This window comes from Myotis daubentonii, chromosome 10 (genome assembly GCF_963259705.1).
Source record: "Myotis daubentonii chromosome 10, mMyoDau2.1, whole genome shotgun sequence".
Taxonomy (NCBI): Eukaryota; Metazoa; Chordata; class Mammalia; order Chiroptera; family Vespertilionidae; genus Myotis; species Myotis daubentonii.
In genome coordinates this window covers 85,110,817-85,127,807 of record NC_081849.1, presented here as the reverse complement: position 1 = coordinate 85,127,807, position 16,991 = coordinate 85,110,817, and positions in this window count along the sequence as shown.

Below are 16,991 nucleotides of genomic sequence, written 5' to 3'. Positions count from 1 at the left end.
CTCATTGTTTGGCTGCCTTTCAGAATAAACCCTTCCCTGTTGCACACGCGGTGCTTCAGTGATTGGTCTTGCTGCACATCAGGCATAAGGACATGGGTTTGATTCCAATATCAGAAAAACACACCATTTCTCTCAAGAGCCCCTGGACTGGTGCGACAGTGGGGTGTTTCCTAGGGTGACAGGGACCCAGAGGAGAGGGCCTGAGATCCATATCTGATAGGTCAGGGGTTAAAAAGAAGAGTTGATATGTAATAACTTCAACAATAAAGAATTATTAAAGAAAAGCAAACAAAAAAATTATCCTTAAACATAAAAAATAACTACTGCAAAACAAAAAAGAAGAGTTGGCCAAATGATTAACATTATAATAGCATTTTTAGCTACATTCAATATAAATAAATATGCAAATGGAGCCAGAATTGTTTCCCACTGAGCGAAGAAGCCAGGGGGCTATCTCTACAGGCAGACTGCCTCCTGTGAGTCTCGGCTCCAATGTTGACTGTCTCTGGAACCTTGAACAAATTATTTAAACTCTCGGAGCGAAATGAGCACACCAACAGACCTGTTTCGTGGTGGTTTTCAAAATGGGGATAAGCAGTGACCCATGTGGGTAACACGCTACCTAAAATGTATTTTTATCTTATGTAAATGTTGGCCATTATTTTCATGATCAATTAGATGCAAAGACCTGGATGTATTCCCTTCTCTGAGCGTTTATAATCCCATAATCTTCTGGATAGAAACCTCCTCAAGGAGCCAAAGGACCAAGGGGAGGGGGATGCGAGCTCCGGGGTCAGAATGTGTTGCTTCTGGCGAGGGCAGCCGGGCTGGACCTGTTCTGGCGATTCATGGCTCGGTTACAAAAGGTTGAGTTATTTCTTTAATAAAACGGTATTGGCATCGGAAGAAACACTCTTTCAGAACGTCTGGGCAGCCGGGTCACGAAGCGAAGAAACTGGCCATGTTTCCAAGATGACCCAGGGACAACACCGGCATGTCTGAGAGGGAGCCGGGTCTTCATACGACAGAGTAGAGAGAGGAGAGCCTCCTGGGCACACAGTCATTTCGGTCTTTCAGGCACCACAGCACCGGGACCCCAGGTCCTCAGCACGGAAGAGCCAGTTCTCCCCACTTCGGACCCTGCCACCCCCGATCTGTTCTGTGATCCTCCTCCCTGTCTCCCTCACTCAGCTGCAGGGCACTGAGCAGGGCAGGACGTGGGCCAGGTGCAGAGGGTCACGGGGCGGAGATCTCCGGCTGCCTGGCAACAGGCAAAGCTACAAGCCGGTGCACACCAGGCCCTTAAGCATCAACCCCTGGAGAGGACATGTGGGCTTCAGTGAAGCAGCCAGACCAGCTGAGTGACTGCACCGCGGCGGATGGACTGACACCAGGAGGAATGTCCGTGATGAATGGCCCTGCCCTGGCGCCGACCAATCAGAAGAGACCATGACCCTGAGAAGGCACAAGGGAACGCTGATGAATATTCTCTTGAGATCCTTCCCTGAGACCTCAGGTAAAAGCCCTCGGGTGTGGCTCCCTCTATGGCCAAGCCTCAGGCTCTCCCACCCCTTCTCCCCCAGGGTTCGTTCTCTCTCTCTCTCTCTCTCTCTCTCTCTCTCTCTCCCCTCCTCTCCCCCCCCCCCCCCCCCCCCCCATCCCAGGACCCTTCTTTTGCTGTAACTTGTTTCCTGAGCCCATTTCTTCTATGGCTCACTACTACCTCTGTGACTTCCTAAATAAATTTAGGGTTTGAGTCTTGGTCTGCTCACACCCTACTCCTCAGATGCAAGAGGAGTAACTGGTCAAGAGGCAGGAGTTAATATTTGTTTCCCTCATCCACATCTATTTCTTGACAATCTTGCCTTCATTAGCTCCTCAACTGACTGGCGTTCTGTACCTAGTAAAACCCTAAATGGCCCCCACTTATTTCCTTATAGTCACGTGGCGACTGTTACCATTGAACCTGGACTTCTAGGGGCACTCTAGAGAATTCCCTAGTGTCCAGATATATAATTCCCACTCCACAGTGAGGAGAAACCCCATTTCTCCTTAATAATTGGGAACAATCACCCCAAAGAATACAGTACTCTTACGGGCCCATGGGTTCAGAGCCCTCGGGAGCCAGCAGTAGTCAAGGGGCGGTCTACCTTCCCATGGAATGGGGCAATGGGCTGGCCACAGACACAAGTATTTCTCTTTTGAAAACTAGGATCTCTAAGCCAACAGGTCTCAGAACTGAAGGAACAGGAAGCAAAGGTTATTCATGTGATGGCCCGCCACCTAGTCCATCCTGGAACACAGCAATCAGTCCTGAGGGAGGCTCAAAGCCAGTGGTGACTGAGTAGAACAGGAATGCATCAGGGTCTTGCTCCTAATTATAGGGGACACGTCAAGACCAGTGCGGCTGGCGGAAGCATCTGAGCACGTGAAATACATCTGTCCCCAGGATGTGAGGTCTCTGTCCCAGCCCATCGTGATGAGGCTACCGTGTTGGGGTGACCCACCTGCCCCCAGAGGTCTGCAGGGGCCAGTGAGGGGAGAATAGAGAGGCTGCGGGCAATTCAAGTGGCTGAATTACTAACCACCAGGTTGTCTGAGGCACGAGGAAACAGTTCAATTCCTGCTTTAACTAACCTGGGAACTTAAACTTTTCAGTTGTGCTGGGAGCACATAATCTTGCTCATTCCCTGTGTCCAATCATAGAGAATCCCCCCTGCTTCCTCCCACCCTCACATAATCTTCCGGAGTCCGAATGCGTAAGAAGAACTGTGCATCTGTCGCTCTCTTCCTGGCAGGTCATCATTTTGGCTCAAATACACTCAAATTCTCTAGCGCTTGGATGTTTCTTGGGCCGACACTCCTTCCTGACGAAGTAATAAACCTAAGTGAACATTCTGCGCGCCTCGCAGAGTCAGTGACCTGAGGAGCCGCTGGTGGGGACGCCGGCTTCGCAGCCGGTCCTTCATACGTCTCAGGACTCTCCGCTGCCGTCCAAAGTGGGGGGCATCCCCTCGGACTAAACCCCAAACGCTGTGGAATCCGAGTCCAACTCCAGGTAGTTAGTATCGGAATTGAATTAAATGGTTGGACATCCAGTTGGTGCCTGGAGAATTGGTTGTTCATGTTGGAAACAAGCCCTTCACTCATTCCAAACCCGTGGCTAAGTGGCCAAACCCTAAGTCCTTCCCCATGAGGGAGTCATGTCTACAGCTCCCGCCACTTCTCCTTCTACTCGGAGTGCACAGCCTGACGCTCCTTGGGGAAGCTGTCCCATCGGAAGGGCTGCCCGTAACCACGCGTGGTGGGGCCACGCCTCAGGGGTTTATCAGGGCAGCATCAGGCTGGCCAAGGCCAGTACACGGCACAGAACCTGCGGAAAGCCAGGGCGGAGGTGTTTTCCTTCTCGCTGTCAGAAGCTCAGGGAGAAAAACAAAGTTAAGCCCGCGGGTCACTGAAGTAGCCACTCGCCGGCGTGCCTGTGCGCACCAGGAGCACGGCTTGCAGGCAGGGGCCTCCGATGAGCAGGGGGCCGGGGGGGGGGGGGATTACAGGGTGGCCCATAAGCGAAAAGGCGGAGGCTGTTAACCTTCCCAACCATCCATGATCACCAGGGGGTCCAGACGGCGGGGGTGGGGAACAGAGTGCTTCCCTCACGCCATTCCGAGGGAGATGCTTCAGGTTCCTCCTGGCTGTCAGAGACATTTACAAGAAACCCCCACCACCACCCCCCGCTGGGCTGGGCTTACATTGAAGAATAGGTGAGACTTAGTTTTGCTGACGTGGCTTCCATGGTTTTGCCGGCTCAGGAAATTCTCGGGTACAATCTCCATTTGGTGTTTAATTTTAACATCACTAACTGGCCAAAGGGAGTTTCCCGCGCGGTCACAGATGTGGGCTGAGGAGAGGTCGGGAGAGAACAAGGCCTGTCGGCCACCTTCTCACGCAGGCGTGGGCGCGGCGGGCGCCTCAGGGCTTGGCCTGGGTATCTGTAAACACCACTTCCATGTTAAATATTCCGGCCACACACTGCAGCTGCCTTGTGGTTTGGTGAATCGATATCGACCAATTCACGGTGGGAAACAAGCCAGCCAGAGAAGTGTCCCGTGATCTCATTATGTGTGGATCCAATGAACAAAATAAACTGACCAACCAGAGGCGCTGAAGCAGCAACAGACTGACATGTTTCGAAGGGAAAGGGGCGGGTGGGAAGAGATGAACCAAAGATCTTACATGCATAGAGGCTTAGCCCATGGGCACAGACAGTAGGGTTGTGAAGGACTGGGGAGGCGGGGAGGGGGGGAGGGGGTCAGTGGGGAAGAAGGGACATCTTTAAAAAAAGGGAAACGCTGTTTGTTAGGAGTCATCGTCCTCGGCGGAGGGAGGCGGGCCTTTGCTCTGACCCGTGACTGCTGTTCGGGCTGGCCAGCAGGAGTCAGTTTCCGTAGATGTCCCCTCGGGTGCCATGGCACCCACGGGACCACGGGCAGGAACCGTCCTGCCCAGCCTGGACCTGCCACCCAGCTGGCCTCGGGCTGCCCTCGGAACCAGCAGCCTGGCGGGCTAGCCACTCCTGGGCTGGCAAAGCACATTTCCAGAAACCTGGCTCCAGCACTTCCTCTGCACCGACTTGGCTTTTCCGTTCCCGCCTGTGTGCACGGCCTTGGGGTGATTAGCTGCGCCTGGGAGGCAGCCTCACCGACCGGCCGACCGCCCGACCGCCAGCCCGCAGCACAGAGCTCGAGTGAAATTCCTCCCGCCTCCGACTCACAGACCCCACTGATCTCCAAGTTACTTAGGCAGCACCTGTTCCCCTCTGCCCCCTTCTGCGTTCCCTCCTGGGCTCCGTGACTCCTAAATGATTTTGAAAGAACAGTTTATTGATTTTTTTAGAGAGAAGGGAAAGGAGAGGGAGAGAGAGAACCATCGATGTGAGAGCGCAACATGGACTGGCTGCCTCCGGCACCCCTGCCCCCCGGGGTCCAGCCTGCAACCCAGGCCTGTGCCCTTGCCTGGGACTGACACCACGACCTGCTGGCGCACAAGACGGTGCCCAACCAACCGAGCCACACCGGACGGGGCTGGTTCTAAAACGTTTATACATTAAGGTTCACAGATGCTCTAAATATCTGTAAGTTTTCACAAACGTATAAGGTCATGTATCCACCAGTGCAGTATCATACAGAATGGGTTCAGTACGCTGAAACCTACCTCTCCAACACTGCCTCCTCCACACCCTAGCCACCGCCAGGCTATTTGCTGGCTCCCTAGATTTGATCTCTTAATGTCATGTCACGAGAATCACGTGGCACGAAGCTCTGGGACCGTCTTATTTTACTTGGCGACATGCGTTTAGGACTCAGCCATGTCTTTTTGTCATCGCAGCTCGTTTCCTTTCCGTTGAACAGCAGTCCGTGGCGCGGATGCAGCCCGTGTCTCATCCATCCGCCCTCGGAAGAACAGCTCGGTTGCTTCCGGTTGCAGGTGACCACGAATAACATTTGTAAACCTTCGCGTGCAGGGTTTTGCAAGGACACCAGTGCTCACCTCGGTGGTCACGCCGCAGGTGTGACTGCTGGGGCCTGTGGGAAGGTTGGGGTTCGTTCTGTAAGAAACTGCTACCCCATCTCGCAAGGGGCTGACCGTTTGCGTTCCCAGCAGCCACGAATGGGAGCGCCTGCTGATTCGAGTGCTGAACAGCGGCTGGCGCTGTCCGTGTCTGGGTGTCAGCCGTCCTAGCGCCTGGTCGCGGCCCACACTGTTATCTTAATGTGCGATCGTGACAATGACACGGAGCCTCTTTGCTCGATGGTTTCCCATCTGTGGGCCGGACTCGCCCGCCAGCACCACAATTCAGTGGACCGCGTTTTCCAATACGACTCACTGAGGAGAACGAAGGATTCCATGGGCGGCGACTGACACCAAGGAGGAAGGGGACGTGCTTTGGATGCAGGTGTCTCGGGAATGGCCCGCGTGATCAGGATGCAGTGGAGAGGGCTCGGATGGGGTGGGCTTGGGAATGCACACGTGAGAGGCAGTTCAGGGAGAAAGGAGCTCTCGGCACAGACAAGGGGCGTGCCCTCTAGCTGCCGGGCTGGGGGCTTGGGGCCTCCCCCCCTCCTCTGCGTGAAGTGCTCTGCCTTCTCAGCACTGAGCCCTCTCCCTGCTGCGCTCGCTCTCTGGCCGACAGTGCGCACCACGGCTGTCGTCTGAGACTCGCTGTACCGGAAGCTAGGCGAGAACGGGACAGTCACATGCACAGTTAGCTGGTGAGCCTGAGCCCCAGGAAAACGCAGTGCTTTTGGAGACCTGGAGGTGTTACTGACGTCAGAGGGGAAAGGCATCCTGGAAGGCAGGAGGCTCAGCAGTGAGAGCTCAGGAAGCGGGGCCAGGCAGCAGGCCCTGAAGAACGCGGGTGTCCCCACGGGAGGAGGTGCTGCCTGGGGAGGACACACCTGGTCCTGGAAGAACCTGCACTGGTGCGGGCAGCTTAGTGCAGGTAGCTCAGCGCGGGCAGCTCAGCGCGGGCAGCTCAGGGCAGGCAGCTCAGTGCGGGCAGCTCAGCGCGGGCAGCTCAGTGCGGGTAGCTCAGCGCGGGTAGCTCAGCGCGGGCAGCTCAGGGCGGGCAGCTCAGCGCGGGCAGCTCAGCGCGGGCAGCTCAGGGCGGGCAGCTCAGCGCGGGCAGCTCAGGGCGGGCAGCTCAGCGCGGGCAGCTCAGGGCGGGCAGCTCAGCGCAGGCAGCTCAGCGCGGGCAGCTCAGCGCGGGTAGCTCAGGGCGGGCAGCTCAGGGTGGGCAGCTCAGCGCGGGCAGCTCAGCGCGGGCAGCTCAGCCCTTTTTTTTTTTTTTTCTACCCAAAACATTTTAATAATTATAAAGTGTCCAGAATGTTTACAGAAGCTGGTTGGAGCATTTCCCTTCAGTTACGGCTAAGGCACCAGGAGTGACCCCGAGAGCTGGCCAGCCCCTCGGGCGCCGGGGCTCAGCAGATGATCTTCAGGTTCGGCTTCTTCTCCTCCATGGCCCGCAGGAGGTCGTCCGTGTCCTCCCTCCAGTAGATGTCGTACAGGACCAGCTTCTCCAGGGGGCAGCTGGGCTGCTTGGCGCTCTCGGCCACCTTCATGACGCCCACCTCGCTCATCCAGTTGTTGCTGAGAGGCTCCATCTGGAGTACGGCAACCTGACGGCCGCCAGCTGCGAGGCCCTGGCCTCGGTGCTCAGGGCCAAGCGGGAGCTGAAGCACCTGGGGGTGAGCAACAATGACTTCGGCGAGGCTGGCGCCCGGACGCTGTGTCAGGACCTGGGTGGCATCGTGGCCGCCAAGGCCTCGCTGAGCGAGCTGCAGCTGGGCAGCAACAAGCTGGGGGACGCGGGCATCGCGGAGCTGTGCCCTGGGCTGCTGAGCCCCAACTCCAGGCTCAAGACCCTGTGGCTCTGGGAGTGTGACTTCATGGCCAGTGGCTGCAAGGACCTCTGCCGGGTGCTCAGAGCTACCTACATCCAGCTACCCGTGGTGTGGGTAGCTCAGCGCGGGCAGCTCAGCGCGGGCAGCTCAGTGTGGGTAGCTCAGTGTGGGTAGCTCAGTGCGGGCAGCTCAGTGCGGGCAGCTCAGCGCGGGCAGCAGCCTTCTGGCTGTGCGGGTCTCCCACTGCGTTCCTGGAGGGGGCAAGGGGAGCCCCTCTGGGGTCGCCTCCCTCAGCACAGATGAATAAACTGGCGTCTGTGGCATAGAGATAATACTGCCCTCAGTAGTTTCGTTAACTCTATTCAGTGCCCTCAGGATTGGCGGGCTCTAGACTCTGACAACATTGGTAGCCACTGGGCAGAGCTTCAGAGCCAAGCCCGGCTCAGCGAGTCCTCCAAGTTACACGTGACGTTGTGGCCGCCTCCCTTGCCCGGGCGGCCACACCACCTTCCTTACCTCCGCACCCACGCGGTCACTCCGTTTCAAAAGCTGAAACCAGGAAAGTCAGAGGTAAAGGGGCCGAGGCCGGTCCCTCTCGGGAAGGAATTCCCAGGTCTTTTCCAAGGGCCATGATCTCCGTCTCTTCCCTCCGAGGCCCAGCAGCCCCCGCCCCCCGCCTGGCCTGGGTGTCCGAGGAGGGCCCTGGATGGGCAGCACGTGGCACCGACGTGATGGCCCAGGAGGCGCTTGGACAGCACATGCAGAGGGACCTGGGAGAGCCTCGGAGGAGGGCGGTGCCTGCAGGTGTAGCAGGAGAGCGGGATGCGGGAGAGACCGTGTGACCACACGCCGCTGTGGGAGCAGCAAACGCCGGGGGCTGGTGCCCCGTGACCCTCCATCCCGCGCATGAGCCTGGTTCCGGGCGTGGCGTCCAGGCCCGGCTTCCTGGAGACGGATTTCCAGTGATGGGTGCAGCACAGCATCACTTCTTGCAAAAATAACAAAATCCCAGGAAGGTGATGAATGGCTTAGTGCAGCGAGGGAGTCCGTGGGTCGGAACAGAACCAGGGAGGTTCCTGTCCTCCTCCTCAAGGGAGGCTGGGGGCAGGTGGGGAGGGGGCGGGGGAGCGTCTGGGGCTGGAAGTCTGTGTCCTCAGGGCTCGGCAGGCACCGCTCAGCGCAGGGCGGCCTGGGACAGGCGGCCTGTTGGGGCGATACGGTTCCTCTAAACATTTTCAAGTCCCCCCTGAATTTTTTCTGATAACGTTGACTAAGCTCACAATATGTGCTGGGTTCTGTTTTTTTATGCGTGGGATAATAATGATATTGCAAGATCTTATCAAATATTAAGGACATAAGCAAAACTCTGATTACATTGTGTACTTAGCTTCTCCTGAGAGAAGAGACCCATGCAAATGTGTCCACACAAGGAAAAACAGGAGCACGGAGCCATAGCAACAGCAGCTCTTCCCAGGGGTCTGGGGGGGTGGGGGTGGGGCGCCACGGGGAGGCGAGGTGGGGACGCAACCTTCCCAAGTCAGGCCCGAGGGAAGTGGCCGCCTCATCGGCTCACCGACGGGTCAGTGACCCCCACATTCAGATGGAAGGGGTGCTTGAAGTCTGACGTAGGACCAGCTGAACAAGAGGGGCTCGTGCCATAACGGGCCCGGGACGGTCTGTAGAGATGGAACAGGAGCTGGACAAACACCATACAAGCTCCCGGGGCGCCAGAAAGAAGTCAGGATCCCAGTGGTTAAGGACGGAGCTACTCACACCACAAACCCCGAGGGCTTTGCTCCAGAGCCGGGGAAGGAGGCGGGGGACGGGGGCGCAGTTCAGCAGGAAGGTGCCCAGATGAGGCCTCAGAGGGGCTGCGGCCCGAGCCCATCCGTGCACCTAAGACCTGGATCTGGGACCAGCAGCCGCGGTGAGCTCCGAATTCGCAGCATCAGCATTCGGAGGTTAGGTTTCTCACTAGCAGCGCAGGGAATCCATGATACATCATAATACTCGTTAGTGCCCTTGGATGCTCATAGATTAGAAGAAATAATGTATTGAAAGCGCCGAAACACACTTGGATCATGGAAGTGGGTGACCCTAGCAGGTCACACGAGTGTGCTTTGGGGTTGTGGCTCCATTGGTTTTATTTTTGTTTTTAACTGAAGAGTAGTCATTGCCTATCAGCATTTCTTATGAATGGGAAAATCAATTTTCTTCCCACAGTCAATGAGCAGGGAGTGCCAAATGTGCCACCAGGCTCGCCTTCGCTGGCTGGACGCCTGGACAAAGGTGAGCCTGGGGACAGCCGGGCTGGGAGCCCCAGCCAGGGACACTCAGTGGGTTGTCTCAAGGTAGACGGGGCTCCCAAAGGTGTCAGTAAGGGTCTCAAGAGAACCCGGAGGGGTTCGTCCACTCCTGCGGGCACAGAGGACGGCGCAGGGGGCCATGGGGGGCGGAAGCCAGCAGAGGTGAAGGGCAGGGCCAGGTGCCCTCAGGGAGGAGCACGGACAGGACCCAGGCCCTGGGTCCGCCCCCGGCTGCTCGAGGGAGCCCTGGGGATAGTGATGGCTACGAGCAGAGCACCAGGGTGTCCAGGCTTTCACAGAGAGCTCTGGGAACCTCTGCGCCTTTAAATGAAATTTTATTCTTTAGTCCTGACAATTAAACAACAGGAATCATTGTTCAAAATTAGAAAGACAAGAAACGTGTAAATCAACTACATAGCCCCGCTCAGAGGACCACTGAATCATTTCACATCTATCACACCCAGTATTTTTGCCAAAATCTTGTACAAAATTGAAATGCTTCTGTATGAATGATTCTGACTGCTGCTTTTTCACTGGAAATTACCTGTATAATCTCATTAAAATCCTCATACATATTTGGATCACTCCATATTTTACTATAGGGATATATCAACAGATAAAGAGAGATGAATGCTATACACTTGAAAAAATTTAAAATCACATTAAACAACGCGCAGGTCAAGAAAAAAACGACTCATCTGACTTGCCCTCTGCCTGTTCGTCACGTTCACTGACAGGTACTCACCTTCCAGCGCAGAAAACCGTAGGGTAGGGACAGCTGCTTCCTCGGTCCCATTCCAACAGTCACTAACGATGTCACCAACACCAGAACCCACCAACCACCCCGATCCGCAAGGGGGCTACACCAGGCAAAGCAGGCAGAGACACAAAACCACAGGTATCTCTAGTGAACAGAGATGCATGCTCAAAACAGAGCCCAGCAATACGGAAAAGCCACCCCAAATCACGGCCAAGTGTGTTTTATCCCTAGAATGCAAGCTGGCTCAACATTGGAAAAGCCAATATCCCGTATACCGCCCACTGTTACACCTGCACAGGGAAGGCGCTCAATACATACCTCTTGAGTGAAAAAAAAAGAAGAAGAACAAAGAGTGTATTGCTACATTAATGATCCACATCTCTAGGCTAAATAAGAATAATTACAGCCCAGGCTGGTGTGCTCAGTGGTTGAGCAACAACCTAGGAACCAGGAGGTCAGGGTTGGAGTCCCCATCAGGGCACATGTCGAGATTGCAGGCCGGATCCCCAATGCGGGGCCTGCAGGAGGCGGCCGATCAGTGATTCTCTCTCATCATTGATGCTTTTATCTCTCTCCCTCTCCCCTTTTCTCTGAATCAATAAAAATATATATGTTTAAAAATAATAATAATTACAGAAACTGAAAGGGTGAGGGACAGGGGCGAGCATTTATCTTCACATTTAACGCGCAGCCAGCGGCGAGGCTGTTCCTAGTGAAGGCGCCAGGATCTTCTGCCGGTTCCTTCCCAGGAAGGTCAAAGCCAGGAGCACAGACCCCGGCGTCCCGCTAATGAGGCTCCCACGCCCCCCTTCCATCTGGGGGAGCAAGAACCAGCCGCCCAGATGCGGGTTGAAGTAAAGCCCAGCACATAGGCTGCTGCACAGGCACGTCCCTGGTTACCGGGCACAGCGTCCCTGGTTGGTGCGCTGCAGAGCAGGAATGGCTACGGCTAAGGCTAAGGTGGCCCCTCTGCACAACGCCAACATCCGGGGCGCAGAGATGGCCCTGGCTGGGAGGGAGGGAGCTCTGGGACACGGCCTTCGGAGAAGGACCTTTCAGGGGCTCCCTGGCCTTTCCGCTGGGAAATGCAGTCACTGCATGCCGGCCAGCTCGGTTTCCTATTGAAAGCACCTCCGGCTCATCACCTGTCGCCTCCAGAGCTTTCAAAGGCCAGCTCTCCTGCTCCGCACAGCGGCCTGGACCTGCGAGGGACTCCAGCCCTCGCTGTTCCGCAGAGACAAGGCCTCGGGCCTGAAACTGCTGGAGGCGGGAGCTTTGCAAACCCAGGTGCCCCCCGCAGAGGGGCCCGGGCGCCCCCTCACAGCGCCCTGGCCGCAGCTCCTCCCACCTGGGGACAGGGTGTCCCCAATGATGGCATTTCCGCCGGATGTTCACTTTAGCGGTGGCCTGTCCTTTTCCCCTTAAAAACAATCCACCTCCATAATCCAGTCCTGGCAGGAGAACAGGACGCACAAGCAAACAGACGTGAGAAATGTCACACGGACTCCCATTTTCCAGAAAGAACCATCACTCGTGTGCTGGGTTATATCCTCCCAGGCTTATGGGCAGACACACACACAGATATATAACCCATGCCTTTACTAATCTACATTTCCTCTTAGAATGCAAGGCTTTCCTTGTAATAAATAAAATAGCATTATCATTTTAAATAACTTCTGTGCTCAGTAGGCCATAATTTATTTAAAATTCTTTAGCTAGAGGCTGGAGGAGAAGCTTTATCAATAATAATGGGCTTTTAAGGGCATAAAATGGCAAAAGATCTTGGGAGACTGTGTGGGTGAGTAGTTTATGTTCTAATAAATGAATCCATTTACTAAAACCCATTTGCAGGCCGTCTCCTGTGTGCGTGCTATCTCCTAGGATCCGGGAAGGAAGCGAGAGGAAGCAGGTAAGATTCTGATCGCACGGGGTTTACAAATGGGGGCGGAGACAAGCGCCTCAAATAAATAAACATTCATCCCACCGCTGCACAACAGGAGGAGGCCTTTCCCGGCGGCGCAGGGCGGGTGCGGCAGAGGTGCCAGGACTATGGGAGACGCGGGGATCTCCACTGGGCCAGCGGGAGGCCGTGTTGTGAAAAGGTGGCACTTAACTGGGTGCTACAAAGGGACGCATCTCATGTCCAAATCGGCTAGAAAAGTTCCGGGTAAGTCAAGAACAGCCACACAGAGCCCACTGCAAGGGAGCTCCCAGAATGCATTGCAAGAGAGCTCCCAGAGTGCATTGCAGGGGAGATGTCCTGGAGCTTGGGAGCTCCCAGAGTGCACTGCAGGGGAGATGGCCTGGAGCCTGGGAGCTCCCAGAGTGCACTGCAAGGGAGCTCCCAGAGTGCACTGCAAGGGAGATGGTCTGGAGCCTGGGAGCTCCCAGAGTGCACTGCAGGGGAGATGGCCTGGAGCTTGGGAGCTCCCAGAGTGCACTGCGGGTGGACCCATGAACCAGGAGGTCAGGATTGGAGTCCCGGGTCAGGGCACGTGCCAGATTGTGGGCTCATCCCCAGTGTGGGGCTGGGGGAGGCAGCTGATCAGGGATTCTCATCAGGGATGTTTCTCTCTCTCCCTCTCCCTTCCTCTCTGAAATCAATAAAAATAAATAAAAAGGACAGAAGGGGAAAGGCTTGCGGATGCTTTTCCCCGTGAGACGCTGTGAGCGTTGATGTGTACACCTTCGCACCCCCTGGTGGAGTGGGCGGTCCTCACTCCACTTTTAAAAACTGGCAAACCCTGCTCAGAGGTCCAGCCTGTCCGGGCAGCAGTGACCAGGGCTGGGGCCACGTCCGCCCACCTCCCGTGGCTCCCATGGACCTGCCTTCCACCTGCACCGCTGCCACCTGAACAGCTGCGATGGGCAGACACCGGAAATGAGCCTTCAAATGCAGGGACAGGCCAGGTGGTGGGTGAGTCCAAGAGGGAGGGAGGGAGGGAGGGAGGGAGGGGGAGGGGAGGGGGGGAGGGGGAGGGGAGGGGGGATGTGGAAGGGAGAGGAGGCGGGAGGGGGAGGCAGGAGGGGTGGAGACTGGCGCCTGACTGGAGCTGGCTCCCCCTCCTCAGCCCGGTGTCCAGGGAGGAGGCGCTGTAAGGGCCGCGGGCGAGCAGCAGGACCCTCTTAGGGAAGTGGCCCGTGGCCATCAGCACCGAGTGGCCCTCGGCTCCTGTGAGCGCGGCTGATCCGAGGGCGCGGGGCTGGGGGGCGGGCGCGGAACCGGCCCTGCAGCGGGAGCTTCAGGGGAGCCTGGCCCCACACCCCCCTTGGACCTTCAGGGGTCCTGTTCCCGGAGGAAGGGGCAGGCCCGCAGAGGGCGCCCTTCCGGGGGTTGGCAGGGCTCTGGCTCGGACAGGCGGCGCGGTTCCAGGGACTTTGCGGGTGGAGACAGGCTGAGTCGCCGACTTTGGGAGTGGCGCTGCCCAGTTCCCAAAGCAGGGGCTCTGTGAGGCTGGAAGCTGCTCTGAAGACGGATTGGGATTGAAAAGGGTGGAAGGTAAGGCAGGCGGACCCCACACCCCCCAGCAGGGGTCCCATCCGAAGCTGTCTGGCCCCTCACAGGCCTCTCGGAGAGCAAGGCCTCCGTCAGTTCCCGCCCGCTTCTCCGGCCTCCATGGTAGGTGGGCGCATCTCATGGCTGGCATGGGCTTCTCTTAGCAAAGGTATTGATTACCTCTAAGCAACATGTTGCCATAGAAATACGCCACGCACACGCCAACCACAGGCCGCAGATACGGCGAGATGAACTTTTCATTCTCCAAATTGCCCCCAGACGCTCCTGTTTGTCGCGGCAGCAAACATGCAGTGGACGAGACTCATCTTCCAATGAAGGGACCTCAACGGCTGTTTCTGCTTTTATTTTATTGAAATATAGTCTCATTGATTTCAGAGAGGGAGAGAGAGATGGAAACATTAACGATGAGAGAGAATCATGGATCGGCTGCCTCCTGCTCGCCCCCCACTAGGGATCGAGCCCACAACCCGGGCCTGTGCTCTTGACCGGAATCGAACCTGGTGGTACCTTCAGTTGGCAGGCCAAACGCTCTATCCACTGAGCCACACCGGCCAGGGCACAAAGGCTGTTTCTCCACACTGGGATGGCCTGGCCCTATCTCCCAGAGTTCCCATGGCTTCCCTGTTTGGACCAGTTTCTGGTTTCTCCAGCGATGGATGGCCGCTGCTCAGGATAGCCCTCGGCCACCGTGGCCTGGGTGGACACAGCTCTTCCCACTGGCAGCTCGGCCACCGGACGGGAGCCAGCTGTTCTCTGGACCCGAAGCGCCACAAGGCAGGTGACTGCTGCCGCCACTGGACCAAACCGGTTCCGCCAGGGGCCCGCGGGGAGAGTCTCACTGGGGGACTTGGAACTGCAGGCATCATTCAGAGACGTAAGGAGTGGAGAGTAACAGTAAGATGAGCAAATGTGAATGTAGCATTTTCGTCCTCAGCCTCTAAAAGTCACCTCGCAGGCCGTCACCAAGAGCCGTTGCTGCAAATACATCCACAGCCGTGGTTAAGGCTGGCTGCTGGAGTTTAAGACAGTCTGCAAATACTCCGCCCACGCGCGCACACACACACGCCCTGTATCTACACAAGGAGGGGAAGGAACGCGGAAAACTGTGAAGCTTCCCTTGGGTGATCAAATTATTGTTGATTATTTCTTATGCAATGTCATAATTTTCCAAATGTCCATTAAATGGATACTTATTAAGTGCCCTTAATATATATTTTTAATATCAGTAAAAAGAGTGTGTCTCTTCCCTCAAGGAAATTACAATACAATAGAAGAAATTTCAGTTGCGTAAAACATTTGCTTGGGTCCTTTCCTCCGAGCCCAGGCTTTGGAATGATTGCACTGTATGTCCAAAACCTTCCTCACATAGCCCTGCTTACAGAAGAGTAGAATGTTAAAACCTCACTGTTGACCTTTTGATTTCGTAAAAAGGAAAACGGTCATTATAATGTGTTCTTGTAGAACGTCTTAACATAAGTAGTCGGTATTATGCAGTGGAAATAGGACTGTCGGGTTTTGCAAATAAAAATGTAGGATTCTCAGTTCAATTTGAATTTCTTATAAACAACATGTAATATTTTTAATATAAGTACGTCTCCCGCAGTATTTCATGCATTTACCTATCAGTCTCAAGTGGAAAGAGTCCAGGGTAAGAAAAGCCTTAATGTTTTTATTGAATCTTTTAGAGAGAGAGGAAGGAAGAAGGAGAGATGGAAACATAAATGACAGAGAAACTTCATCGATTGGCTGCTTCCTGCAGGCCCCCCATCAGGGATCTGCCTGCAGCCTGGGCATGTGCCCTGACCAGGAACTGAGCTAAATATTCTAGGGCATAAGCTTTGAGGTTTTTAGATTCTTTTCATTGATTTAAGTCTTTAAACGTCATCTTTCTAACAATTTTAAAAATCACCTCAGCTGGTTCCATGTCTACTTAAGATTTATAAGGATGTGAAAAAAATCCCTCCCATTGTACCAGCAAAATGCCAAAAGCAAATTTTTGAAAACTTCATTGAGGAGTTGTGGCTGCAAAGCAATCTGAGAGCTAAAGTCCAGACCAGAGGTCCTCAAACTTTTTAAACAGGGGGCCAGTTCACTGTCCCTCAGACATTCCACACATGCGCACTGCGGGCCCGGGACGAGCTGGCTGCTAAGCAGGACAGGCAGCGGCGGCAAAAACACCCGGCGGGCCGGATAAATGTTTTCGGCGGGCCGCATGTGGCCCGCGGGCCGTAGTTTGAGGACCCCTGGTCCAGACGGACAAGCCATCCTGGTGGTGGAGGGTGTGGCCACGCTCTCTGTCCTCACTGACGGGCGCAGGCGTGGGGGAGGCATGAGTCAGCAGGTGGAAGACAGTGAGCTGGGTAAGGGCAAACTACGCAAACCACTGAGAAATCTCCGGCTGGCATGTCACTTCCAGTCTGCAGGAGATGCAAAAGCAAAGACAGTCTCATCCACCCGGTAATTCCCTAAACCGTGAATTTTGCTGGAGGGGTGTAGTTACTGCCATAAGGATGTATGTATAAATCCATGGAACAGAACAGAGACCCAAACAGATACACTCAATCGTTGATAGAACATTGAAATATTCTGAAAGGGCTCAGCCGGTGTGGCTCAGTTGTTGCTGGTTCGATTCCTGGTCAGGGCACATGCCTGAGTTTCACGCTAGATCCCCAATAGGGGGTCTGTAGGAGGCAGCCAATCAAGATGTTCTCTCTCATCAATGTTTCTCTCTCTCTCTCCCTCTCCCTTCCTCTCTCTAAGAATAAAAAAACAACATATTTTAAAAATATATTTTATTGATTTTTTACAGAGAGGAAGGGAGAGGGATAGAGAGTTAGAAACTTCGATCAGCTGCCTCCTGCACACCTCCTACCGGGTATGTGCCCGCACGCTGATGCTCTATCCCAGCCGTGGGCAAACTACAGCCCGCAGGCCGGATCCGGCCCGATTGAAATGAATAAAACTAAAAAAAAAAAAAGACCGTACCCTTTTATGTAATGATGTTT